We start from the raw sequence: 26,799 nt of genomic DNA, 5'->3' as shown, positions 1-26,799 counted from the left end.
TAAACATTTTTTCACAAAAAAATAAATCGTTAACATCAATATTTATGGAACATGTCCACAAAAAATGGAGCTGTCAACACTGAATATTGCATTGTTGCATTTCTTTTTACATTCATATTTTGTTGAAGTATTATTCAATAAAAATATTTTTAAAGGATTTTTGAATTGTTGCTATTTTTAGAATATTTAAAAAAAAATCTCACGTACCCCTTGGCATACCTTCAAGTACCCCCCGGGGTACGCGCACCCCCATTTGAGAACCACTGCTTTAGAGCACAGCTTTGACTTCCCGACACTAAACCGGCAGAAAATAGTTCTACTCGGGTTATCATTATTTTCTTTTACTTTTTGAAGTATTTCTTACATGCTCCTTATTTTTGCACCTTCATTATAATTGTTAAGTCTTCAATGTGATTTTACAATTTTGTTTACAATCTTTAAATGTTTTCCATGCTTGTGTTGACATTTCCTTTCTGCCTTGATAGCTTAGGGGACAGAAATCAGAGGAAGGTTCCATTTGAAATAAAAATGTTTACATTTAATATATTTATCCCATGGTTCTTATTTTCCTTTGGTAATAAAAAATATAAATGATTGATATTGACCAAAATAAAAAACACATTGTGATACAGTTGTCAGCCATATTACCCAGCCCTACTGTAACTGTAACTAGTTTTGCTTTTGTTATAGCTTATATACCAAATTGTGTATTGTTTTTCCGACATATAAAACACTTTTTTTGTGGTTTGTATAACATGTAATGGGTTTTTTTATGGTCAAAATGTTGCACGGATTGTTTTACAGACCATCTTCAACTCGCTTTCTGACCGTCTCTTATTTACGTGCCTCCACTTCGACAAAGTCTTTCCCCCGCCATCTTTGTTGGAGTTTTTAACGTTCCCATAGCGAGTCTACTGACAGATGTAGGTTAGCGCTGTATGCTACTTTAAATAAGAAATGGCAACATCGGCGGATGAATGCTCCAACACAAAAGAGAAGAAAAGAAGGAGCCTATTGACTACGGCACAGACTACAATGGTTGATGCGTGCACATTTTCAGGACTTATTCATATTCTAAATACACAACAGCAGGTACTAACAGGTAAGAAAATTAGTTTCTGTATAATATTGCAAAACAAAACGCCAAATAATGTGCTTACACACACATCAAAATAGTACCCTTATGTTGAAGCACAGTACGTCTGACTATGGCAGCCACAATGCGCGGACAAGTGGTGCGGCGTTGTAGCTTGCCAAAGTCCCCCCAAAAATGTTTGACTGGTATTTGAGCCCTGCGTGTAATGTTCTATATTCCCAATTAGACATCAAAGTTTTGGTGTTGCCCCCTAATTTAATTTGCTAACGTCATTTATTGAACAAGGGGCGTCAACTTGCAGTCCACACACATCTCTTATGTGTGACTGCCATTTACTGGTCACACTTATCATTACACCGTTGCTTCAAGATAGGTAAGCACAACCAGAATTAACATGTACATTAGGTGCACCAGATTATAAAGCGCACTGTCTATTTTTGAGGAAATGAAAGGATTTTAAATACACCTTATAGTCTGATAAATGGGTAGATTGAAAACATTATGTTGTAATTGTCTTGCAAATGAAACTAAAATGTTGTTTTGTTCACCAACAAAACCCTCCAACTGCATGTTTCCATGCACCTTGAAGCAAATTATGTCATGTATCCAATCCCAATTTTGTCTTTTAATATCGGTTTGCTGTCCAACATTTCCACTCACATCCAACATTTGGTTGATATTGGCTATTTATTGAATATATAAATATATTTTTTAATACATTCGGACACATTTTTAAATAGTTGGTGGAATTTTTATATTTCATGTTTCAACTTTATTTTGGAGTCTTTTTTCAGAGTGTCACCTAACCATCGCAATGGAGCGATTAGATTTTTTTGCGGGCAACGATTCAATTCAGAATCAATTCTCATTTGAAACAATTCTTGATTCAAAATATGTACTTTTTTAATACCATCGGGTGCCAGTTCTATGATTAACTACGTTCCTACATTAAAATAAACCGCTCTCATTTCTATATTATTTAAAAGAAGACAGGTTTTGTTTATTTCAATTCTAACCAAACAGTAACTAAAGTGGCAGGAAATGATAGACTTTGGGGAAAAAGCAATCAATCAATCAAATATTATTTACATAGCCTTTAATCACTAGTGCCTCAGAGGGATGCATAAACCACAATGAAATCCATCCGTCCATCCATTTTCTACCGTTTATTTCCTTCCGGGTCGCGGGGGTGCTGGAGCCTATCTCAGTTGCATTTGGGCGGAAGGCAGCGTACACCCTGGACAAGTCGCCACCTCATCGCAGGGCCAACACAGATAGACAGACAACATTCACACTCACATTCACACACTAAGTGTCACGAGGTGCGCGCATGGTGATGCGCGTTTTGTCACCCCAAGATGCAAGAGGACTAGATTGGACGAGAATGGCAGGTAAGAGCCTGAGTTTAATACAAAAATGATGATAACACTGGTACATAGCAGACGGAATGAACAAAAGAAAGGCGCGTGCCAAACACACGGGAAGCTAAAGCTAACTAGCATGGAAGTCACAAAGTCCAAAAGGTAGCGTGCCTCTGCACAGGAAGCTAAGATAAAACTTAGCACGGAACAAGACATAGGCAGATAATCAAGTGAAAGTTGTTTACCACAAACAAAGGATCCAGACTAAATCAGGGGAGTAGACACGCTTAAATAAGGAAGTAAACAATTACCACAGGTGCGCGTCAAAACAGAGCAGGTGAAACAAACGCGAAACCATGGAAACGAAACAAACAAGGAAGTGCAAAAACTAAGAATCGGAAGAGTCCAAAACAAACCAAGAATACAAAAGGACTCAAAAACCGAATTCAAAATGTGATCTGGGAAGTGGATCACAACACTAAGGCCAATTTAGTGTTGCCAATCAACCTATCCCCAGGTGCATTTGGGGAAAATAATTATAATACAACTTTTTCAAAACAGGTTGCAGGTTAGAAAACCTCATTCTGGTTACATAGAGATTTTTCTTAATTGATTCTTGTTTATACAATATATATATGATTTTTTTTTTAAATTAATTAATATTTTTTGTGTGGGTGTGTGTTTAAAAAAAATATATTTTTGGAAACTATGAATCAATTTAAAATCAGGATGAAAAAAGAATCGCGATTTGGATGTGAATCGATTTTTTTTTGTGCACCCCTACTAAATATGCCTGTCAGCATGTATTATCTCTACAAGATGGATGTAACTAAATAATAGTCATCCTACAGTGGGTGTATTATTAGATATCTTAATCGGCGTTATGAAACTTAAAACTTAGTAATCGGCTTTACTTCACGAAAGATTTTTTGAACGTGTTATGTGTTTTCTGTTGCCTCAAGCACTTTGTTGAGTTGATATATAAACACTGCTATTTAAAAAAAAATATTCTCGATTTTTTTTAATTGAATAGAAAAACATATTAAACATTTTTTTTTTACCCCCTATTTTGTACTGTGTACTTTAGATTTTTTTCTTTATTATTTTAAATAAATTTCAAAAACATTTCGAAAAAAAACCTCTTTCACATCATCATTATGTGGGGTATTGTGTGTAGAATGTTCAGGAAAAAATTGATTTTATTTCATTTTGGAATAAGACTCTAACATAACAAAATACGTAAAAAAGTGCAGCGTTATGACTTCTTTCCAGATGCACTTTTAGTCGTGAAGTGTATTTCAGGTCTTGTCGCCCTCTCCCAGGCAGAAAGGTGACACGGCAGGGCGGCTGGATCAAAAAAGACGTCGGAAACGCTGTACTGGACCAAACGTTGCTTTATCACAAGCGAGCGTCATTACACAGGACTGCGGTTCCTGGTAGGAGAAGGACTCCTGCCTTGGAGAAGCCAAACCATCAGTTATATAATTCTTCTTGTTTGTGAATTACTTAGCATTTCATGGAACCTGCTTTTATACCCAATCATGGCACCCACCTGTTCCCAATTAGCCTGCACACCTGTGGGATGTTCCATATAAGTGTTTGATAAGCATTTCTCAACTTTATCAGTATTTATTGCCACCTTTCCCAACTTTTTTGTCACGGGTAGCTGGCATCAAATTCTAAAGTTATTGATTATTTGCACACAAAAAATGTTTATCAGTTTGAAAATCAAATATGTTGTCTTTGTAGCATATTCAACTGAATATGGGTTGAAAAGGATTTGCAAATCATTGTATTCTGTTTATATTTACATCTAACACAATTTCCCAACTCATATTGAAACAGGGTTTGTATATTCTTGAGTAGCAGGTTATAGTTTGCTTTGTGTATAATTTTAGCTGTTTGCAATTTCACTATGTCCCGGAATTTCAGTATTTTTGAATCAATAAATAAATGATTTGTATGTTCTCTATATCCAACATTATGTATTATTCTGACTGATCTTTTTTGTAACACCGCTAGTGAATGAATTATACTTTTGTAATTATTTCCCCATTTTTCTACACAATAACTCAGATATGTAACACTAGCAAGCAGTAGAGAATAAGAAAGGATTTTTGTTCTAGAACATGTTTTGCTTTATTCATTATTGTCTTGTTTCTTGCTACTTTATGTATAAATGTTGGCCATAAACATTCACCATATATTGAACATAACACGAGTCAGTTAATTATTTTATCAGCTGGGCTTCCTAGGTCCATCCATCCATTTTCTACCGCTTATTCCCTTATGGGTCGCGGGGGGCGCTGGTGCCTATCTCAGCTACAATCGGGCGGAAGGCAGAGTACACCCTGGACAGGTCGCAGACAAGTCACAGAAAGACAGACAACATTCACAATCACATTCACACACTAGGGCCAATTTAGTGTTGCCAATCAACCTATCCCCAGGTGCATGTCTTTGGAGGTGGGAGGAAGCCGGAGTACCCGGAAGGAACCCACGCAGTCACGGGGAGGACAGGCAAACTCCACACAGAAAGATCCCGAGCCCGGGATTGAACCCTGAATACTCAGGACCTTCGTATTATGAGGCAGATGCACTAACCCCTCCTCCACCGTGAAGTTTCCTAGGCAAACGTTGAAATCGTTGAAATTATGGGTAATTGTAAAATAAATAAATTAATAAATAAACATATCATGGAGTGGGACAGTGGCAAAATCATCAGGACTAAAACACACAGGAAAAATGGATTATAAAACAAGGACACCAATATTTATTAAAAGCTGCCTCACCCCTTGGAATCCCTCCTCCAAAAACCACCAGGTTTCCATCCAATACCGAATAAAGTGTCAATATAGAGCAAGCACCTGCATTTTAAGCGTATTCAATTGTTGTGTGTCACAATCGTACGCAGCAGAAAGTGGAAAAAGGACACACAGGTAAATTGTTACGGATGCTTTGAGGCTGGGGGACTGGGGGACACGCCGCGACTGTAAATGAACCCGGGCGGAGATCATTGTCATGCCAACGGAAGATTGAAGATCTTTAATTCATGACAGTAATGAAATGAGTCAAGCTGTCGGCTCTCTGAAGGCTTCGACTTCCCAGGCCGAGGAACTGTTCTATTCATCCATCTGTTAATTGGAATGTTAGGGCGGTCGCTATTACAGCGGGATTAGCCTTAATTGGAGTTAATGAGTTGGCGACACTAAGAGGAGTATTTTCATATCGGATCACATGGTGAGAAGGTGTTTGGCGAATGATACTGTACATCACATGTTTACTAATCAATCCGCAGTTAAGGAGCAATATGTGACTAGATGAGGCAATTCCTGAAGGAGTTGCGTGTTAATTATCCAATGCTGAAGTTGAAGTGAAATGCTGACAGAATGTACCCTAGTATAAATGTATGGATAGTTTGAATGCTGGAATGTTGAAGAGTTTGAATTATCAATAAAACCGGAATTTGGTTTGGAACTTGGAAAATTGTTCTTTTGAATGATCAGGTTGAGTGGAATGTGTTGATTTTGGAATGGTTTGAATAGGTTGAAAAATGTGCAAATTGTGGAACATTAAATAAATGGACAATTCATTTTCAATGGAGAACATGTACCTGAAAACCGGGAATTCTTGGAAATTCGGGAATTTTTAAAAAATGTGTGAAGGAGAGCACAAAGTTTTCAAACAGACTGAATATTTTGGAGTTGGAACGGTTTTAATCGGATGAAAAATGTGGAACTTTGAAAAATGTCCCATTCATTTCAATTGGAATGTCATGGAAATATGGGAATTTTGGGAAAAGCTGGAATTTTTTAAGAAAATTGTAAAAAAAAAAATTGAATGTCCTGAATGGTTGGTGTTGGAATTTTTCATATTGATTGAGAAATGTTTAAGTATTAACATTTTTAATCGACAAATAATATTAAGGAATTCCTAGGATTTCGGGAAAAGCTGGAATTTTTGAGGAAAATTGTAAAAAAACCTCAAATGTCTTTAATGGTAGTGTTGGAGTTTTTCAAATTGTTCGAGAAATGTTGAAGTACTAACATTTTTAATTGAAAAATTATATTAGGAATTCATAGAATTTTGGGAAAAGACGGAATTGTTTAAGAAAATTGTAAAAAACTTTAAAGTCCTCAATGATTGGTGTTGGAATTTTCTAATTGATCGAGAAATGTTGAAGTAGTAACATTTTTAATTGACAAATGATATTAAGGAATTCCTGGAATTTCGGGAAAACCAGGAATTTTTCCAGTTTTTAAAAAAAAAAGTGTTTTTTTTCCTGATTAAGAAGAGTGCTTTGATGGTGTATTTTTTATAATGGGTTGAAAAATGTGGAAAAGGTAGTTGCCAGAAAAAAGTGTCAAACAAAGGTTTGAAAAAAAGGGTTATTTGGTAAATTCCTGGAATCTTTGTGAACTTGAAACAATTATAATTTGAATGTCCAGGATGAGTAGAAAGTGTTGATGTTGAAATGTTTTGAATATGTTGAAAAATGTGCGAATTGTGGACGCTTAAAAAAGGGACAATTCATTTTCAATGGGAAACATGTCTCTGAAAACTGGGAATTCTTGGAAATTCAGGATTTAAAAAAAATGATTAAGGAGAGCACACATTTTTTTTAAATACTGTAGGCTGAATATTTTGGAGTTGGAATGGTTTGAATCAGATGAAAAATGTGGGAATTGTGGAACTTTGAAAAATGTCCCAATCATTTCAATGGGAATTTCATGGAAATTTGGGACTTTCGGGAAAAGCGAGAATTGTTTTTTTAATTGTAAAAAAACCTTAATGTCCTGAATGATTGGTGTTGAAATGTTTTCAAATCGATCGACAAATGTTGAATTAGTAACATTTTTAATTAACATATGATATAAAAGAATTCTTGGAATTTTAGGAAAACGGGAATTTTTCTATTTTAAAAAATTACTTTGTTTTTTTTTTCTAATTAAGGGGAATGTTTTGATGGTAAAACATTTAAAGTGGGTTGAAAACTGTGGAAAAGGTTGTCGCCAGAAAAAAGGGTTGAACAATGGTTTGGAAAAAAGGGTATTCTGTTAATTCCTGCAATATTTTTTAACTTGAAAACATTTTAATTTGAATGCACAGGATGAGTGAAATGTATGGATGTTGGAATGGTTTGAATAGATTGAAAAATGTGGGAATTTGTGGAAGTTTAAAAAAATGGACAATTAGTTTTGAATGGGGAACATGTCCCTGAAAACTGGGAATTCTTGGAGATTCTGTTTGTTTTTTTTAATTGATGAAAGAGAGCACACCTTTTTCCAACAGATTGCATATTATGGAGTTGGAACAGTTTGAATTTGGAAATTTTGCGAAAAGCGTCAATTAAAAAAAAATTTAAAAACCTAGAATTTCCTAAATGATTGGTGTTGGAATTTTTCAATTGGATCGATACATGTTGAAGTAGTAACATTTTTATTTGACAAAGGATATTAAGGAACTGTGATGAGGTGGCGACTTGTCCAGGATGTACACCGCCTTCCGCCAGATTGTAGCTGAGATAGGCACCAGCGCCCCCCGCTTAGCCAAAGGGAATAAGCGGTAAAAAATGGATGGATGGATGGATATTAAGGAATTTCTGGAATTTTGGGAAAACCGGAATTTTTCCATTTTTAAAAACAACTTTGTTTTTTTTCCTATTTAAGAGGAGGGTTTTGATGGTAAAACGTTTAAAGTGGGTTGAAAAATATGGAAAAGGCTCTCGCCTCCTCAGCCAGCGTGGGTTGCGGGGACTGCGGTCTGGTGGCCTGCCAGTCCTGGGCAAGACCTTGCTGAAGGTGTGAGGATTTTATTATTATTATTTTTTTTTCATTTATTTATTTTATCTGAAGGAAAAACATAATAGTAAATTATATTATTTATTTGTGTGGGGCGTCGCGCAGGTCTCGCTTCCTGTTGAGTGGGGTCCGTGCCAGTGTGGCCCGTCCTTGCGCTGTGGAGTCTGTGCTGGTGACTTGATGCGGTGGCAGCGCGGCCCCTTTGTCTGGTCTGGATGCTGTGTCTCGGTTGTCAGGGCGGTAGTGTGTTTGTGCGGGTTTGGGTTGGTGTGGTGGGGTCTTTTGGTGGGAGAGGTGTTGATGTCTCTTGTTTGCTGGTCTCCATGATCCTGTTGGCGTATTGTTGCCGATCACAGTTTTTTTTTGTTTTTTTTCTCGATCATTTTGATTTGAAGGGGTGGACCTGGCTGTCTGGGGCTATTGCAGCTGCTATTTCTGATGCCGCTTGTTCGTTGTGTGGGCACCCGTGGCTGCTGGGTCTGGTGCAGGGGGTGGCTGATGTTGTGACTGGTGGTAGCGGGCACTCGTGGTGGTTGTCGGGGCTGACGGACTAGCCGGCTTCATACTTGTATATTGTTGTGTTGGTTGGCTTGTCGGGTTTGGGCCTGGGGTGCCCTTGCGCCCTGCTGCGCCACCCTTGCACGCTTGGTTTCGCACCGTTGTCTGGGGCGGGCTTGTCGGGGGGTGTCTCTGGGTGGCGTTAGTACGCGGCCGGACCTGTGGGGTTTGGGGGTTCGGCGGCCCTGCACTGGGTGGGGTGGCCTGGTGTGGACCCCGCTGTGCTCCCCGGGGGTGAGGGTGTGGTTGTGGGGGCCCGGGTGCTGGTGGGGCGGGGGAAATCTTACCGTCCGGCTGCGGGGGGTCTATGGGTTCCCCCGGGCGGGGCGTCCCGTTTTTCTGCCCGGGTGGGGGGTTTTCTCTCGCTGGCTTGGGGTCTGGCCGTCCGCTGCTTCTCTGGTGCCCTGTCCTCTGCCGGGCGCGTTTGTCTGTGGCCTGCTGATGGCTCTTCCGGGCGGCATGGTGGGCCGGGCTCTGGGGTACCCGTCGCTGGGCGGCCTGGCTGCCTGGGGCCGATGGTACCTGGTTCCCCGGGCGCCACACCTGCTATTTGGGTTGGGCTCTCTGGGCGGCTGGGGCCGTACTCTGGCTCCCACAAACACTGGGAGTCAAATATGTTGTACATACAAACACACATATACTCACACACACACACCGTTATTCATACATACAAACGTACATACTGTACATAGGCTGCACCAAATGATAATATAAATACATTTATTAAAGTCAAATTCAAATAAGGCAACAAGAGAAGTATCCCACACTTCTCTTTTGTAAAGTAAATCTGAACAGCCGATATGGGCATCTACATCAACTATATGATTTGCCTGAGAGGCTAGACAGGACAAAAAAAAAAAAGAAAATTGTTAAGATCCGTCCTCCAATCTTCCCATATTATGGTTTATGGTTCCATTTTTGTATCACCCTGTGTGACGTCTTTATTTCCTGTTTAGTCTGTCACCATGGTAGCTCATTAGTTCACCTGCCCCTTGTTATCTACGCACACCTGTTTTCTTCTAGTCACCTCCCTTATTTAAACTCGCCCCTTTTTGTTATTCATTCTCGGATCCTAATTTGCCTACGTGCTACAGTGACGACTCTCATCTTTCTATTATATGTATTTTCTCGCTAGCTCTCACGCTATGCCACTTGTTTATTCGAGTTTTCATACTGATGATTTGTTTTCTCGTTTGTGCTCTCGTGCCAAGTTTTAGTTTCCTAGTGTTTTATCCTAGCTTTCACGCTAGCGTCTTTTGTTTGCTTTCTCTTTACACCAGTGTTTTTGTTCCTAGCCTTTTGTTATTAAATAAATACCTTATAGCTTACCTTTGCTGTGTTCTGTTTCGACGCATCCACGGGAAAACAACACCGGCATTACCATGCCGAAAAAGAGTCCTCACAAAAAGGTTGTCGCCAGAAAAAAGGGTTAAACAAGGGTTTGGAAAAAAGGGTATTCTGTTAATTCCTGGAATATTTTTGAACTTGAAAAAATTATAATTTGAATGTACAGGATAAATAAAATGTGTTGAGGTTTGAATGGTTTAAGTAGATTGAAAAATGTGCGAATTGTGGAAGTTTAAAAAAATGGACAATTCATTTTAAATGGAGAACATGTCCCTAAAAACTGGGAATTCTTGGAAATTCTGTAATTTTTTTAAATTGATGAAAGAGAACACACCATTTTCAAACAGATTGAATATTTTGGATTTGGAACATTTTGAATCGGATGAAAAATGTGGGAATTGTGGAACTTTGAAAAATGTCACATTCATTTCAATAGGAATTGCATATACATTTTTGAATTTCGGGAAAAGCGGCAAATGATTGGTGTTGGAATTTTTCAAATCGATCGAGAAATGTTGAAGTAGTAACATTTTCAACTGACAAATTCCTGCAATTTCTGGAAAAGAGGGAATTTTTCCTGTTTAAAAAAAATGTTTTTTGTCCTGCTTAGGAGGAGTGTTTTGACGGTGAACGTTTAAAGTGGGTTGAAAAATTTGGAAAAGGTAGTCGCCAGAAAAAAGGGTTAAACAAGGGTTTGAAACAAAGGGACTTCTGTAAATTCCTGGATTTTTTTTAACTTGAAAACAATATAATTTAAATATCCAGGATGATTGAAATTTGTAGAAGGTGGAATGGTTTTAATCTGTTGAAAAATGTGGAAATGGTGGAAGTTTGAAAAATGGCCAATTAATTTTCAATGGGAAAAATGTTCCGGAAAACCTGGAATTTTGGGAAATCTGGGAATTTTCGAATTTGTCAAGGAAAAGCTTGCGATTACCGAATATGCTGGACAGTTTGAAGTTGGAAAAATGTGGGAAGTAGAACGTGCAAAAATCTGTAGTAAAGCATTTGTGTGAATGTTTTGGAGCATTCACACGTATGCTTTCATGTCAAGTCATCATTAAATGGCCCTGATATGTCAAAAGGCATTAATAAATCATGTTGTTTTCCAATACCCCTATAACTGATAACGGTAGTCAGCCGGGATATGCTCCTTTCAACATGAGATCTACAGCCCCCGATGTGATGATCTGTCACAATCACATCAAGTCGTATTTCCCTGTTTATTGTTAAGTCTTCAATTTTATTTCATCATTTTGTTTACATTATTTCAATGTTTTCAATGCTCGTATTTCCTTTCTGCCTTGATAGCTGAGGGGATTGAAACCAGAGGAATTAAATATTTGAAATAAAAATGTTTACATTGAATATATGTTTCCCCTGGTTCTTAATTTCCTTGGGTCATAAAACACATAAAGAATATACTTTGATTGATTGAGACTTTTTTTTTAGTAGATGGCACAGTACAGTACATATTCCGTACAATTGATCACTAGATGGTATCATCCGAATCAGTTGTTTAACTTGTTTAAGTCGGGGTCCATGTTAATCAAATCATGGTAAACTAATGTTGTGATACACTTCTCAGCCATATTGCCCAGCCGTACTGTACCTGTAACCTGTTTTGGTTTGGTTAAAGTTACAGTACCAATGATTGTCACACACACACTAGGTGTGGTGAAATTTGTCCTCTGCATTTGACCCATCCCCTTGGGAAATGAGGGAAGCAGTGGGCAGCAGCGGTGCCGCGCCCAGGAAACATTTATGTTGATTTAACCCCCAATTCCAACCCTCGACGCTGAGTGCCAAGCAGGGAGGTAATGGGTCCCATTTTTTTTATAGTCTTTGGTATGACTCGGTTTGAACTCCCGACTTACCGATATCAGGGCGGACACTCTAACCACTAAGCCACTGAGTAGGCGGCCTAATTTTAAAGTACCAATGATTGTCACACACATACTGAGTGTCAGGTTTAAACACCGAACCATCTATTAAACAAAGACAAGAAGCAAGGAATCAAACAGAGACAGGATTCAATTTAGCTCATGAGGAGACCGTGTGCACTTGCACCCTCTTACAATGCCGCCCCACGCGCTGAGTAAGGGTTTTACACTTTCGCATTTCTTTGGGCATTTTCTGATTACATACCTGCAGCTGCTTCTGAGGGGAAGGGTCATAAACAGCTGCTGCGCTGGGTCATAAATAGTTCAAACAAAAAGGTGCTTGGAGCGGTGTCAGGTTTGCCCCCTCTTTGCTTTGTAGATTTTGGGTCATGATAAGATCAAAGAAACTGACACCTTCATGTCGCATACCATCCCACACAGTGGAGGTTTACAAGCAGTAGGCCTTTTGCTTGATAGGATCAAAGGCGGCTTTGGTCTTCTCGCAGAGCAACCTGAACTCATGGGAGAACAAGTTGTGTGATAAGTTATATACAATTATTCTGACACTGGGTGTGGTGAAATGTGTCCTCTGTATTCGACCCAACCCCTTGTTCACCCCCTGGGAGGTGAGGGGGGCAGTGGGCAGCAGCGATGGCTGCGCCCGTAAATGATTTTTTGTGATTTAACCCCCAATTCCAACCCTTGATGCTGAGTGCCAAGCAGGGAGGTAATGGGTTTGAACTCGCAACCTACTTTAACCACTGGGTCTTATAGTTTGTATACCAAATATAATTTTATCAGAACCAGTCTAAATCGGTTTTGCTGAATCGAGAATTGATTCTGAATTAAATTGTCACCCCGAGAATCTTAATCATAGTAAATCATGAGTTGTAGTAGGGTTCACATCTCTCGTCCATACTTGAGTTATTTGATGGGAATTACACAAAAAAAGCCATTATTGTCAAAATTGCCTGTAAAGCCAGTGGATAATAATGTTGGATGAATCTTACAACAATTTACCATTCCATTAGATTCCCGTCCTTGGAGCGACTATTTGATTTTAAAATTGATTCTCCATTCACCACGACTCTAACAATGAATTCTTATTGTAGCATTAGTGGAAAAAAGTTGGTTTTGCTTAATAAGGCCCTCTTAGGATCATTTATATCATGTAATATTATATTATATGTTATATTATATTAGATTATTATTTACTGCGATTAATATTGCATCAAAATAAAAGAAAAATGTGATTAATCTGATAAACATAATAATTGTTTAGCAGCACTAATTTTTATCAAAGATTTTACCCTGTAAAATTCATATTGCATGGGATTTTACAATAATCCAAAGCTACTTGGCTGGTGTTTATTTCCCCTCAGCGCTCTTATTTTGGTTTAATTTCCTGCTTGTCTCCCTGAGTGTTGTTTCCTCTCACCTGCTGCTGATTGGCAGCTTGGCCGCACCTGTAATGTCAATCTGCTGGCAGCTATTTATGCCTGCCTCGCCCTCCAGTCAGTGCTCGATGATTGGTTTCATGGTATCCTGTTTCCTGTCTCCTGGTTCATGTCTCTTGTCATCATATAAAAGTCATGTTTTCCCGCGGCCATCTCTGCATTTTGGGGTTCATCACCAATAGTTTATGGCGCCCAAAATGTTGTTATTGTTTTCATTTGGATGCCCCGCCCTGCACCGATTGACCAATTAGAAAAGTCTGTGAGTGTGTCACATACAGGTTACCAGTTACGCACCGCCACCTTCATCTGGCTTCTGCCCCTGGTAAAGTTACTAAACATGTCAGACCTTAGTTCGCATCCATCTTCGGAGCTTACTCTTGGCCACGCATGCATCTTATCTCTGAAGGACTTCCCAATTACGTAAGGGTCTCCATAGCGCTTCTCTAGCAGCTTTCATGCAGTGTCATATGCTGGCTCTGTGCCGATCAGGAACAGTCCTTCAACAGCCTTCTTTGCAGCACCACTTAGATACTTTCTCAAGTAGTAGAGTTTTTCATTTTTTGGAATGCCTTTTCTGTCAATCAGTATCTGAAATGACAATTTCCAGACGTTGTATTTTATAGGATCTCCTGTGAATACTGTAGGTTCAGGTGTTGGGAGACGATTGGAGCTTGCATTTGACGGAATTCCTCATATACTGGCTTCACATCTGCACATGTTGCTTGTAGATGATCCATCGACTTGTTTAATTCTTCCTTTGAGATTTCATCACTCATCAACTCTTTGGCTACCTTTGCATTATACTTCCATTTCTCATATGCAAGTTTGTATCTGCGATGTCCATCCATCCATCCATTTCCTACCGCTTATTCCCTTTTGGGGTCGGGGGGGGGCGCTGGCGCCTATCTCAGCTACAATCGGGCGGAAGGCAGGGTACACCCTGGACAAGTCGCCACCTCATCGCAGGGCCAACACAGATAGGCAGACAACATTCACACTCACATTCACACACTAGGGCCAATCTTTTTTAGTGTTGCCAATCAACATATCCCCAGGTGCATGTCTTTGGAAGTGGGAGGAAGCCGCAGTACCCGGAGGGAACCCACGCATTCACGGGGAGAACATGCAAACTCCACACAGAAAGATCCCGAGCCTGGATTTGTATGCCTTTCAATTTTTTCTTCTTGAAGTTCTTTCCATTTTTGCGTCAAGGTTCGAGTTCTGCCGCTTCTTCGCACAGTGTCTTCTCCTTCTGCAGCTTGGGCATTAACCTCAGGCTGAGCTAATGAGGTTGTGTGCTGTTCTGTAATTTTTGTATCAGACATATTGAGATAATATAAGGCTTGTCAATTGACAATGTTTTTAGACAGGGTTAATTTAACTTGGTAGTAGGATAATAATTTGAAGTACCTACAGTTCTTTAAGTATGTAGACTACTTTTAAATGTGAATATTGTTTAATTTTTTGTCAATATTGTAAATGCTTCCTACAAGATTGTGGAAACAGTTATTAAAAAAGAAGAAGTTACTTGGGCCTTCCATCCATCCATTTTCTACCGCTTATTCCCTTTGGGGTTGCTGGGGGTGCTGGTGCCTATCTTAGCTACAATCGGCCTATTTTTGATTATTAATTAACATTCAGGCCCCTTTTTTTTCTAAAAAAAAAAATTAATTTGTTTTTTATGTAAATTAAATCACCAGTAGGCCTATTTAGAAAACTTAAAATGCACTTTGCTTAATTAAAAGGAAATTCACCAATCTTGGTCAAACTCAAAAATGCCTTATAGCCAATACCTGTCTTAAAGGCCTACTGAAATGAGATTTTCTTATTTAAACGGAGATAACAGGTCTATTCTATGTCATACTTCAGTGTTTCACGGGTGTCGACGGCAGCTGTATGGACGACACAAGCTCAGCTGATATCCGGTAAGTGGCGACTTTTTAACCACAATTTTCTCACCGAAACCTGCTGGTTGACATTCAGTTGGGATCCACGTCTGCTTGACCGCGCTCTGATCCATAGGAAAGTTTCAGCTCCGGGATTTTTAAACAAGGAATCACCGTGTGTTTGTGTGACTAAAGGCTAAAGCTTCCCAACTCCATCTTTCCACTGTGAGTTAAATAAATAAATAAATGGGTTGTACTTGTATAGCGCTTTTCTACCTTCAAGGTACTCAAAGCGCTTTGACACTACTTCCACATTCACACACACATTCACACACTGATGGAGGGAGCTGCCATGCAAGGCGCCAACCAGCAACCATCAGGAGCAAGGGCGAAGTGTCTTGCTCAGGACACAATGGACGTGACGAGGTTGGTTCTAGGTGGGATTTGAACCAGTGACCCTCGGGTTGCGCACGGCCACTCTCCCACTGTGCCACGCCGTCCCTGTTCTTGGTTTAACTCATAAAATGCCTGAGACACCTGGTGGAATAAACTGAAAATACACACTCTTCCTGTTGAATTATGCACTGTTAGAAACCTAAAGCATTCCTATTTTGCCTTAAGGTTTAACCGATAATTTGCAGTTCAACACATACAGTAAAACAATGTCAGCAAGTGAGTTCTCCAATATTAATTGAACAAATTGCAAAAGATTCAGCAACACAGATGTCCAAAATACTGTGTAATTATGCCGTTAAAGCAGACGACTTTTACCTGTGTGTGTGTGTAGCGCTCATACTTCCTAAAAACGTGTGACGTACTGTGTACACGTCATCATTACACAATGTTTCCAAGACGCAACTCCCGGAAAATTTCAAATTGTAATTTAGTAAACTAAAAAAGCCGTATTGGCATGTGTTGCAATGTTAATATTTCATCATTGATGTATAAAGACTGCGTGGTGGGTAGTAGTGGGTTTCAGAAGGCCTTTAAGTAACAGTCACTTGCAAATCTTGGTTTAACTCATAAAATGCCTGAGACACCTGGTGGAATAAACTGAAAATACACACTCTTCCTGTTGAATTATGCACTGTTAGAAACCTAAAGCATTCCTATTTTGCCTTAAGGTTTAACAGATAATTTGGAGTTCAACACATACAGTAAAACAATGTCAGCAAGTGAACATAATACTATTTTAAACATTCATACAAAGCACCAGTTGCAAAGTGATTAACCTGAGTCCTTGTGAATTCCAGAGGCACGCCTCTTCTCCCACCACTCGGCTTTGGCAGGGCTCTTTAGACACGCCCTGAAACTCGACTTGATTGACAGGCAGGTCAATCTCCGTTGCTCTCATGCGCATATGATCCCGTGTCTCTTCTACCCGCGAAGGCAGGCGAGATCTCACTGTAGCTCCTTTCGATACACGGCAACACAGGGAAGTTCTTTTTTGTAAAACGGCCCTTTATTGACTCCTTCTTGTTGTATACACCATCCACGCCGACACACCTACACGCCAACACCAACGCCAACGCCGTGAGAACTTACAAATACAGTACAATACAGTACATCAGACTTTGAATTTACATCAATAAACACTCGGAAATAAATTAAATTACAAAAAATACAATACTTCGTTGGCTGCTTATAACGAAAAGAGGTTCTAATAATCACTTGCTTGAAGTTTGACACAAATCATCGAATATACTCAAATCTTTTGAGGAACTGAAGACAACGTGCTCAAACACCCTCTCCTCTTGCATGTTCTGCCTTGTTTACGGTCCGTGTGGTCGCAACATCACAACAATTAACACAATACATTTACATTTTGCTCAGGAGATTTACAATCACACATTTTCTAATAATATTTCATAACTCGGGCGGTATAGCTCGGTTGGTAGAGCGGCCGTGCCAGACACTTGAGGGTTGCAGGTTCGATCCCCGCTTCCGCCATCCTAGTCACTGCCGTTGTGTCCTTGGGCAAGACACTTTACCCACCTGCTCCCAGTGTCACCTACACTGGTTTAAATCCATCCATCCAACCATTTTCTACCGCTTATTCCCTTTCGGGGTCGCGGGGGGCGCTGGCGCCTATCTCAGCTACAATCGGGCGGAAGGCGGGGTACACCCTGGACAAGTCGCCACCTCATCGCAGGGCCAACACAGATAGACAGACAACATTCACACTCACATTCACACACTAGGGCCAATTTAGTGTTGTCAATCAACCTATCCCCAGGTGCATGTCTTTGGAAGTGGGAGGAAGCCGGAGTACCCGGAGGGAACCCACGCATTCACGGGGAGAACATGCAAACTCCACACAGAAAGATCCCGAGCCTGGATTTGAACCCAGGACTGCAGGACCTTCGTATTGTGAGGCAGACGCACTAATGTAACTTAGATATTGGGTTTCACTATGTAAAGCGCTTTGAGTCACTAGAGAAAAAGCGCTATATAAATATCATTCACTTCACTTCACAACTCTGCATCATTAACTTATTAATTAATATTTATCTGTTTATGAAATATTTAAAGTTTGCAAACTCTCAGAAACAGCTACAAGAACCACTGCTTGAGTTCACTGAGGCAGTCTGTAAGGGAGGAAGGATAAAGAGAGGCAGTTGGTTTGGTTAAGATGTAGAGCTGGGTGTCATCTGCGTAACAGTGAAAATGTATTTTAAGTTCATGGAAACTATTGCCAAGGGGAAGAATGTAAATGATAAAAAGCAGGGGACCGAGAACAGAGCCCTGGGCAACACCAAAGGAAACTGGAGACGGAGGGGATTTAAATGAACGGAGTTGAACAAACTGAGTGCGGCCAGAGAGATATGATCCAAACCAGTGAAGGGGTGTGCTTGTGACGCCAATACTGTGCAATTTATGGAGGAGGACAGTGTGTGGAATGGTGTCAAAGGCTGCAGTGAGATCAAAGAGGATTAGGATAGTGAGAAGACCAGAATCAGCTGTCAGGAGGAGATCGTTTGTGATTTTTCCTTGTGCTGTTTCAGTGCTGTGCAGGGGGCGGAAATCAGACTGGAATTGTTCATATAGGTTATTTAACTGTAGGTGGGAGTGAAGTTGGGAGGAGACAGTTTTTTCAAGGATTTTTGAGATGAATGGCATATTTGAAATTGGACGAAAATTATTAAAATTATTTGGATCTAAGTCAGTTTTTTTTTTTAAATTGGTGTTATGGCTGCTGTTTTGAAAGCAGAGGGAACAATTCCAGTAGTGAGAGAAGAATGGATGATGTTGGTGATGAGGTGGATCAGTGAGGCGAGGGAGATTTTCACCAAAGCAGTAGGGAGGGGATCTAAAAGACAGGTGGATGGCTTGGATCCACGGATAAGTGCAGTGATGTCCAACTGAGAAGGCAGTGACAAACTAGAAAATGGATGGATGAGGGAGGCAGGGGGGGGAGAACTGGGGTTGAGGAGAAGAAGAAGGAAGTTGTTGGTGAATCTCTGTGATTTTGGAAATGAAAAATTGCATAAGGGAACAACAAAAAGAAGTTGAGGCTATATTAGAGGGAAGTGAGTGCGGAGGATTTGAAAGTTTGCCAAGAATAGAAAAAAGTGTCTTGGAGTTGCCTTCATTAGAACTGATTAAAGTTTTGTACTAGGATGATTTGGTGTTGTTTAGGCAAGCTTTGAAATGTTGAAGGTGTTGGATGTACATGTCCTTGTGTACAGTGAGACCAGTTTTTTTGTAAAGACGTTCAAGTTGGCGTCTCTTTGTTTTTAACTTGCGGAGTGTGGGAGTAAACCAGGGTGCAGAGTTGGTGAAAGAGACACTTCTGATTTTTTCCGCAGCCAGCATGTCCAGTACATGAGGAAGGTTATTGTTGTAGTAGGTGACCAGTTCATCGAGAGAGGAAAGAGAGTCACTGTCGGGGAGGCTGTCAATGGCGGTGGAAAGAGGGTCAGAGTTGATGTCTTTGATTTTGCGAAAACAGATATTGTGGGGGAAGGTAATTGTAGAAAAACTTAATTTGATAGTAAAAGATGCTAGCAGGTGATCGGAGTAAGATAGTGGATTGGAAGTGGCAATAACAACATTTACACCTGAACAGCAAACCAGATCAAGTAGGTGTCCTTTACAGTGGATAGGGAAGTTGGTGTACTGCTGTAGACCAAAGCTTTGAAGACAGGATGAGAAGTCACTGGCGATTGGACTGTCGGTGCTGTCCATGTGAAAATTAAATTCCCCCTGCAGTACAATATTAGGGGAATGTGAAGAGAGATGAGCAATAAAAGCAGAAAAATCATTAATAAAATCTTTGTTATATTTTGGTGGTCGGTAGACAGCAGCAATAATTGTGGGAGTAGGTCCAGATAGCTGCAAAACTGTGCTTTCAAAGGAGGAGAAGGCAGTAGAGGCCACCGGTGAGATTTTCCACTTCTCGCAATAGATCATCGCGAGACCTCCTCCACGACCAGTGGCGCAAGGTTTGGAAGTGTAAACAAACCTGGGAGGAGTCGTGCTTTTAAGGTCTGTGTAATCATTGAGGTGTTGCAATGTTTCTGTTAGGCAGATGAAGTCCAGTTTATGGTAAGCCAGGAGATCCTGTACGAGATGTCCTTTGCTTGTGAGTGATCGGATGTTAAGAAGACCGAAGTTTGCGTGAGCGCTGTCATTTTGATGTTTTGGGTTAGCCGACCTAGCTAGGACGGCTAATATTTTGCGATCGACTCCCCGACCAATGTTCCGTGGCGGGCGACGAGTTTTGGACCAAATTGATTTATTGGCGTGTTGTTACTGAGCTGGTGATTTCTGCGGGACCCACCGTGGATGTATCTTCGGTCAGGGTGGTAGGATATGTCCGGATGGAGGTGAAGGGTCACTGGCTGGAGACGAAACAGCCCAGAACGCAGTCGCAGGAGGTTGGCAGCAGAATATTGGAGGAGAGCAGTCACCGGAGAGTGGAAGTGGGTAAAACAAATCCACATCAGCGGTATCCAAACACTTGATCCGGTCATCCACATTGTGGCGGAAAACGAGAAGTGGCGTCGTTCGCCAAACTCCAAAGATCAGCAGGTGAGGAATTTCTCAGATTACCATGACAAGACAATCAGTAAAAAGTGCAGTAAAAGTGAGCATGTGCCAGTGCCTATTGAGTCAAAAAAGGAACTTCAAAAGCACTATAAACAACTTAAGGCAAGAGATAAAGCCGAGAATAAGAAAACATTTTGGACAATTCCATAGATGCCACTTTTAAGTTAATATGTGAACAAAGACAGGTGTCCAAATACTTTTGGCAATAAAGTGAAAAATTTATTACGGTTAAATCACCAAATGAATCCTGAGTGCGGCAACCGCTGCTGTTCACTGCTTCCCTCACCTCCCAGGAGGTGGAAAAAAGGGATGGGTGAAATGGAGAGGGTAATTTTACCACACCTAGTGTGTGTGTGACTATCGTTGGGACTTTTAACTAATTATTGTTTACGTTCAGAGCAGCCATCTTTGAAGCCATCTAAGGGGGAGGTGAAAATGGTCCGACTCTCTGAGTAGGAAATCAGAACTGGATGGACATGTAATTGATAATAATAAAAAAAAAAACATTCAAGACACGTTTGATGTTTTTCTTTTGAGGTCTTTGTCAGAAGAAAACGGAGGTCGCGAAGCAAAGTTGGTTGCACTCGCTCATTGGTAACCGAGCGAAGCAGGGAGTGATCAGCGATCGGTGGGGGTGAGACGCTAACAGCCAATCAGGTAACAGTGTCAGCTATCACGTTTGGTTGCGCCATCTTGTTGCCTGGTGGTTGATTTTTAAATGAGAAGAGAAAGTAAAAATGAGAGAAGAAATTGTCGAATAAACAGACCAATGCAAGGCGTTTGTCCTCACTAAAACCGGTAATAGCCCTGCTCACCTTTTACAGCACAGCTGTAACTTCCTGGCACTAAACCTTCAGAAAATAGTTCTTCTTAGATTGTTCTATATTTACAATTTCACACTGCACTATTTTGTGACACATGAAGCATTTGTCATGTTCTGTGGTGCGGATCATGTTTCTGTGTTTTCTGTTAGTTTTGGACTCCTTTTGTTTTTGTTTGTGCACCTGTGAGTTTGTTTTAGTTATGGTTACTGATGATTTTCATCTGCCTGTGTTGTTTGGGACACACCTGTGTCTAATCAAGAGATGACCATTTAAGTCTAACTTTGTTGATCATTCGTTCTGGTTTCATTGCTTGTGTCACATTCTAACCAAGTAGGTTTTCTTGTTCCATACCATAGCTTCTGTTTAAGTCTTAATTTCATGTGTGTTAGGCACGCTTGTCTTTTTTGTTCTTTGCCCATGTTTTTGGTAGTTGGGAGATTTATGTAAATAAATCGAATCCTACCTCACGCTGTCGTCCAGAGCCGTCCATCCTGCATTCCGGGAGAACAACTGCGCAGCAAACTGCACCCCCAATCATGACAGAATGAAACCAACATCCGTTCTTCCGCAAACGAACCACGAAGACATGGAGACGCGCTGGCGAAGACAGAAGCCAGCCAGAAAGGCTTTGTTTCGCCGTCAGGACGCGTCGTTCCCCCAAACTCCTCCTCTGGACAGCAGGAAGCCACAGTCAGACCAGTATTCCTCGCCGCCAAACTTTGGTAACCCGATTCATCACTTTGCCAAACAATGCACTACAGTGGCGGTTGAAAGAATGCACTCAAGCTCTGATGACGTCACTGAACCGGCGCTTGGCGAGGACATCATTCCGCCGATGTCATCAATGGAAGTTACGGACAGAATTTTATTTTTTCGCCTTCTGTCTCCCTGGGGGGGGGTCCGGGAGCTGTGCTTGTGGGGTGGCTCAGCTGCGCCCAGCCAGGCAGCATCCTCCGGCCCATCCACCACCACCAGTCCATCGGCATGCCAAGCCGCAACCCCCAGCTAGGCCACCTCCGCCAAGCTCATGGCTAACCTCAGCCCGGTTGGGCCTGCTGACGCCACCATCATCTCCGTCGGGCCTGCAGATTCCACCATCAACTTGGGTGGGCCTACAGACGCCACCCACTCCAGCACCTGAAGTTCCTGCACCCCGTCTGGGACCAGTTCCTGTTCCTGCTCCTCGGCTGGCACGAATTCCTGCTCCTCTGCTGGCACCAGTTCCTGCGCCTCGGCTGACACCAGTTCCTGCGCCTCGGCTGGCACCAGTTCCTGCTCCTCGGCTGGCACCAGCTCCTGTTCCTGCTCCTCTGCTGGCACCAGTTCCTGCTCCTTGGCTGACACCAGTTACTGTTCCTGCTCCTCCGCTGACACTAGTACCTGCCCCATCTCCCAGGCAAGCACCTTTCGTTCCAGCTCCTGCGCCAATGCAAACTCCAGTTCCGGTTCCTGCTCCACAGCTGCTTCCTTCGCGTACCACTCAAGCTCCTGAGGTGCCACTTTCCATCCCACATCGCCGCCACCTTTCTCATTGCAAGCGCCGTTGCCGCCGCGACCTCCAGCCGCCTGCTGGGCAAGCGGCCCTCTAGAGGGCCAATTCGTGGACGCCCCGGGCGAAGACAGCAGCTACGCCCACAAATTATAAATAAAATAAATGATAAATGGGTTGTACTTGTATAGCGCTTTTCTACCTTCAAGGTACTCAAAGCGCTTTGACACTAATTCCACATTTACCCATTCACACACACATTCACACACTGATGGAGGGAGCTGCCATGCAAGGCGCCAACCAGCACCCATCAGGAGCAAGGGTGAAGTGTCTTGCTCAGGACACAACGGACGTGACGAGGTTGGTTCTAGGTGCGTAAGACTATAAGACTGCTTAAGTTCTGGCGTCACTCCCGCCCACCTCCCCGTCAGCCACGAATGTGAACTTTCCCTGGTCGCCCACCTTGCCAAGTGCATCCACCTCCCCGTCGGCCACGGATGTGGCCGTTCCCGGGTCGCCTGCCTTGCCTGCTGCAGCGGCGTTCCACTCGTCGCCACCACTTGACTTATCCTCGGTGGATTCGGGGACACTAGGCCTGGCGACCTACCGCCAAGTCCTCGCTCCGCCCTCGCGTGACTTTTGACCTTCTTGTTTTTTTTTCTCTGTTCATGGACATCTGGTTTCTGTCCTTGTCGAGGGGCTACTGTCATGATCCGTGGTGCGGATCATGTTTTTGTGTTTTCTGTTAGTTTTGGACTCCTTTTGTTCTTGTTTGTGCACCTGTGAGTTTTTTTTTGTCACCATGGTTACTGATGCTTTTCACCTGCCTGTGTTGTTTGGGACACACCTGTGTCTAATCAAGAGACGACTATCTAAGTCTACCTTTGTTGATCACTCGTTCTGGTTTCATTCTTTGCATCACGTTCTAACCAAGTAAGTTTTCTTCTTCGATGCCATAGCTTCTGTATAAGTCTTAGTTTCATGTGTGTTAGGCACGATTTATGTAAATAAATCAAATCCTACCTCACGCTGTCGTCCGGAGCCGTCCGTCCTTCATTCCGGGAGAACAACCGCGCAGCAAACTGCACCCCGATCATGACAGCATTTCCTACATATTCATTTTAAGAGCTTAATTTTTGGTTTTCGACGTGATTTTAGAATTTAGTTCACATTCTTTAAATGTCTTCCATGGTTGTATTGACATTTCTACCTCCAGTTGAAATTCCAACCAGGAACAGTGGAACTGGAACTTGGCATTTTGGTTTTCAGGTCATTTTTTTTTCTTGGGTACTGTTTGGCTTATTCTTAGCTTCTTTTTTTTTTTAATCAATCAAACAACAGTTATTCTAAGTTTGTATAGCCCTCAATCACAAGTTCTTCAAAGGCCTTCACAAACCACAACGGCGTCCCCAATCTGAACCCACATTCGGGCAAGAAAAAAGTAGTCCTTGTAACTACACTCGGGCTGCATTTTGGACGCTGCCTGGCCGTATCCATCCCAGGGGCCATAGTTTGGGAACCACTGATGCAGTCCATCAGTCATCCAGCCATCTTTGTCCATATAGACAAGCCGACAACACTACATCTCCTCTGATGCATAGGGGAGTGGTCCACCTCGGGGCACGACCTGGGACAGCTAGCGCTTCTTCCAGACGGGTACCTCTCCGGAGATGATCCATGGCCACCTGGTATCCTCTCCATTAATCCCCTTTAACTGATTTCCTTAATGAACGTGTGCTAAGTTTCATTTTTTGTGAGACGAGAACACATATGCTTACCTTTCCTTATGAATTAGAAATTGTAAATAAATAGCTAACAATTGAGTCAACAGATCAAGAGTCCTCTATTGCGCATATAAAATCTTCTAAAAACATCCAGAAACATAACTCCATTTAGATGTTCTGACATAAAACAATCAACCAAATATGAGCGATATTGTTACTATCAGCGGCAACACGGACAACCTATTTTCGCAGCGAATTGGTAGCAGTAAGCTAACTATGTTGCGCTGCTGCTGTTGACACACTATAAGCCGACGACTGCTTCTGCTTCATCTCAAACTTGCCAAAAATACATTTTAGATTATAGTTCATGCATCTTTCACGTGGTAGTAGACACATTTGGCCATGGACTGACAGACTAGTCCACTTTCACGTCCCCCGAGATGGCAATAAAGAAGCTAGTTTAATTATTTTCTTTTAACCGGGTGTATGTGAGCATCCAATCGGTCCGCATCCCAGCGAGAGTGGAACTATTACTTTACGTGTTTGTTTTATTATGTTTTATCATTGTTAGTTTGTATGTTTAGCAACTAACAATGATGCTGATGCTATTGTGTCACAATAAAGCTACATCCGTTTAGCAGCTTCTGTAACTTATTGCTTATCCTCTTTGTGTTCAAGCTCAAAAATAAAAGGTTCTTGATTATAATTTTTCCCAAAGTAATCGTTGTTGGCTCTCACAAAGTCTGCATGATTTAGCAGTGTTGTTGATGGGGAAGGGATCTTTGATGATTTCCTTAATGAACGTGTGCTAAGTTTCACGTTCTGTTCTCACTCTTTCTGTTTTATTTTTTTCCACAACGAGGGACGGTCCATGCAACACTAAAACCCAATGAAGTTGTTGTTATTTGCAGAACACAGCACAAGCAAATAAGATATTTGACCATATTATTAGATCAGTCATACTGGAAATACGCCAAAAATGTAAAGACGTGCTGTTTTTCATACACAATCCCTATGTAAGACAAGCACACATATGCTTGTCTTATTTATGCATTAGAAATCGTAAATAAATAGCCAACAAATGAGTCAACAGATCAAAGGTACTCTATTGCGCTTAAAAAATCATCTAAAAACATCCAGAAAGTGCTAACAATATTCCATTAAAATTACCTGAAAATTACCCCATTATGAGTGATATTTTTATTACAAGCGCTAACGCAGACGGCCTATTTTAGCGATGCATTGATAGCTAATGGTAGCTTATGCTGATGTTGTTGACACAGTGAGCAGACGGATGCTATTGCTTTGTACCAAACTTGCTAAAAATAAATTCTAGATTATAATTATTGCATATTTTACCTGGTAGTAGACAAATGTTGCCATGGACTGACAGGCTGGTCCACTTTCACATAATGGCGAAAAAGAAGCTAGTTTAATTATTTTCTTTTAACCCTTCGTGAGGAGTATGTGAGCGCCCCATCGGTAGGCATCCCAGCGAGAGTGGAAATATTACAGTAAGCGTTTGTTTAATTATGTTTTATCATGGATAGTTTGTATATTTAGCATCTAGCACTGCTGCTGATGCTAAACTGTGTCACAATAAAGCTACATCCGTTAAGCAGCTTCTATAACTTATTGCTCATCCTCTTTGTATTAGGGCTAAAAAAATATAAGTTTCTTGAATATAATTTTTCCCAAAATAATCATTGGTGGCTCTCACAAAGTCTGCTTCATTTAGCATTGTTGTTGATGGGAAAGGGATCTTTAAAGATTTCCTTAATGAACATGTGTTAAGTGTCACGTTCTGTTCCCACTGATTCAGTTTTCATCTTTTCCCCAACAGAGGACAGTCTGTGCAAAAACCCAATGAAGTTTTTTTTAATTGCAGAACATAACACGAGCAAATAAGATATGTTTAATGTACTAATTGCCCTCTGATCATATTATTAGATGAGTCATACTGAAAATACGCCAAAAATGTAAAGATATGTGCTTTTTATCAATCATAATCCTTATGTAAGACAAGCACACACATGCTTGCCTTATTTAATCATTAGAAATCGTAAATAAATAGCCAACAATTGAGTCAACAGATCAAAGGTACTCTATTGCGCCTATAAAATCCTCTAAAAACATCCGGAAGGTGCCCACAATATTCCATTAAGACGATTTGAAAATTAACCAAATATGAGTGATGACCCCGAAGGGAATACGCGGTAGAAAATGGATGGATGGATGGATGGATGGATGGATGGATGGATTGTTATTATAAGCGCTAATGCAGACGGTCTATTTTAGCGGTGCATTGATATCGTTGTTGG

The sequence above is a fragment of the Nerophis ophidion genome, linkage group LG07 (assembly GCF_033978795.1).
Source record: "Nerophis ophidion isolate RoL-2023_Sa linkage group LG07, RoL_Noph_v1.0, whole genome shotgun sequence".
In the NCBI taxonomy this organism is placed as follows: Eukaryota; Metazoa; Chordata; class Actinopteri; order Syngnathiformes; family Syngnathidae; genus Nerophis; species Nerophis ophidion.
Note: the sequence above shows the minus strand (reverse complement) of the source record.